We start from the raw sequence: 2672 nt of genomic DNA, 5'->3' as shown, positions 1-2672 counted from the left end.
ACTTAGAAAGATCTTGATAAATTGTAGGACTGGACCAAAAGAAATCTCCTGAGGTTCAATAAAGACAAGTGCAAAGTTCTGTACCTAGCATAGAGCATACCCATGCACAGGGGACTGACGGCCTAAGCAGCAACTCTGCAGAAAAGGACCTGGGTATGAGCCAACAGTGTGTCTTGTTGCCAAGAAGACTAATGGTATGCCAGGCTGCATTAAGGGTGCATGTATTAAGTAGGGGAAACTGTTTTCTTCCCTGAAAAAAAATGCACCTAGAAACACTGCATGTCGTGCAGCTGTTGAGATGCATGCCACTTGTTCTGGTTCATAAAGCTGAAAGGGTCAAGTCTTGTGTTAGTCCTCTCAAACCCATAGCTATTAACTGAGCATTACAGCTTGTGCTTGAAGAGTGACCTGTAGGGGTATCCTGATAAGGCTTGTGGTGTGGAAACAACTTAATTTACAAGAACTTATTTCAGAACTAAGAGTAAAGAATGACTAGTGTAATGACTGGTTTTACAAGGGTCTGGAGCCTAACCTTGTGTGACATAAAGTCCTTCTGGGAACACAGAGAGCATCCAGACAAGTGAGCACGTGCCTGTTGTGGCATCTCAAAGCAGTTTAAGATGCTCCAAAAGGCACAGTGGGAACAAAAAAAATGTATACAGCATGGACTCTAAATTTGATATTGGGAAATCCCAATATCAAAAACCCCCCAACAAACCAAAAAAAACACTGAAAAAGAGTGGTGCAGGGCACACTCCAGGAGTTCCCTGAAGCAACTGGAAGCTGGGCCCTCCACAGAGATGCTGTGGCACCTGGCCAGAGCATCTCTATACCTGCCCCATACCCCTGTTGCTCCAGCAGGCTGCCTCAGCCTGCTGGGGCAAATAGAAGTGGGGCAAGGCTGCAGCAGTGGCTTGGACCTGGACTCTGATAAGTAGGGACACGAGGGTGGAGGGGGATTGTGTGGAGCTGGGGAGGATTGCCCAGGAGGGGTGGGTCTCCCACTGGCCCTCCCTTGCATGGCGCACAGCCCCTCACAGCAGCAGTAGCTGCAGGACACTTGGGGACTGCTACTATCAGAGCACTGTGGCAGATCAGTAGGGGGCGCTCCTGCATTGATCCACCCACCTCACTGCCCGACCACCTTCCAGGCTCCAAATGCCTCCCTCGGGGCACCTCACGTCTGGCTGAACCCCTTCCTGGAGCGCACCTGCTAACCTGGGGGTAGAACTGCCACCACCCAGGGATGGGCTTGATTCTGGCTCTGTGCCCCCTGGGAAACACAGGCCTAGTAGCCCTCGTGGGTACTTGACTCACTTCAAGAACTTGGGATGCTTTCCTCAGTCGGAACACAAATAATGGTCTCCCTTAGTCAGCCAAACCAAGGGGACCCCAAGGCATAATCTAGACCCACTCCCAATAAGTCTCCCATGCTAGGTACAAAGGAGAACTTTACTGGTTACAAGGGGTAGGGTTGGACTAGGGGACAGAGTTGAGTAGTATCAGAGAAATCCCATAGAGCAAACAGGGTGGCTGGGTAGCCTTTGATCATGCATCTGAGTTACTGCAAGCTAGATATCTAGTTAGATCTCAGGCAGCTTACTCATAAGTATCATCCAGAGGCAGGTGGAGATTCCCAATGGAGGCAAGCAGTTCCTTGATCATCAGTTTTGAGAGAGAGAGTAAGTTTCAGATGGTCCATCTCCTCTCTCTCTCTGAGTTTTCCTCATGGCTGCTGCCCCCTCCTCCTGGGCAGTTCTTAACTTAGATAGCCCTTATGACCTCATTTACCTGGTCCAATGGAGGCCAGCACCTGTTGGCTGTCAGCCAACCAATTTGAAATGCATCACTAGTTGCTGGGCAGACTGTCAGTCTCTAGCTCACCAGGGAGCCCAAGCTCCTCACCCACGTATGTGATGCCAGTCACGCAGGCATAGGGAGCAGGTTTCCCCCCTCCCTCATGAATGTATCCAGCTCAGGTTACCTAAAGAGATAGGGTAAGGTTTGTACCCTCTGCAGGGCCCATCCTAACACAGAGCAGAATTTTTGGGGAGAAACAGGTGGCCTTCTGCCACAGGCACCCCCACAGCATAGTGTAGCCCTGGCTGCCTGGGACCCAGTGCCACCTGTGCCACATGGCATAGGCTGAGCCTGGCCCTGCCCAGAGACATGTGCCTTTGGGCTGGACCAGGCCACTCTTGCTGTCACCTGGAGTCCCGGCACCACACACAGGGGCTGCGTGTCAGGCCGGGCTGGGCTGGGTCCTGCCTCCGTGGAGCTGGCCTGGCCTGACGGTGCAATGGGCACTTGGAGGCAAGACCCGGCCTGATCTGATGCAGAGCTCAGATATGTGTTGAAGATTTGTACCTCAGCACATATGCCTGAACAAGCACTTTGGTGCGGGGCAAATTGTGCCACTTGGGGCAAACTGACCCTGCCTGGCTCCTCCTGGTTCTTCAGCCAGGGGGAGCTAGAGGCTGGGGCTTGCACCTGCATGGGGTTTCAGGGGACTGCTCAGGAGGAACTCTGGGTAGCCCGTTTTTTTCCAAAGTTGCATGCTGGGCCAGGCTGGCTCTATGTACCACATGGAGACCCCAAGTCTCAGGGTATGCAACACCACAGGGGGCTCTGCCAGTAGCAGGCCACAAGTGCCTTGATGGCCTGCTGCTGCT

The sequence above is a fragment of the Alligator sinensis genome, unplaced genomic scaffold (genome assembly GCF_000455745.1).
Source record: "Alligator sinensis unplaced genomic scaffold, ASM45574v1 scaffold1_1, whole genome shotgun sequence".
Classification (NCBI taxonomy): domain Eukaryota; kingdom Metazoa; phylum Chordata; order Crocodylia; family Alligatoridae; genus Alligator; species Alligator sinensis.
The sequence above is the reverse complement of the archived record's forward strand: the minus strand, read 5'-3'. Positions refer to the sequence as shown.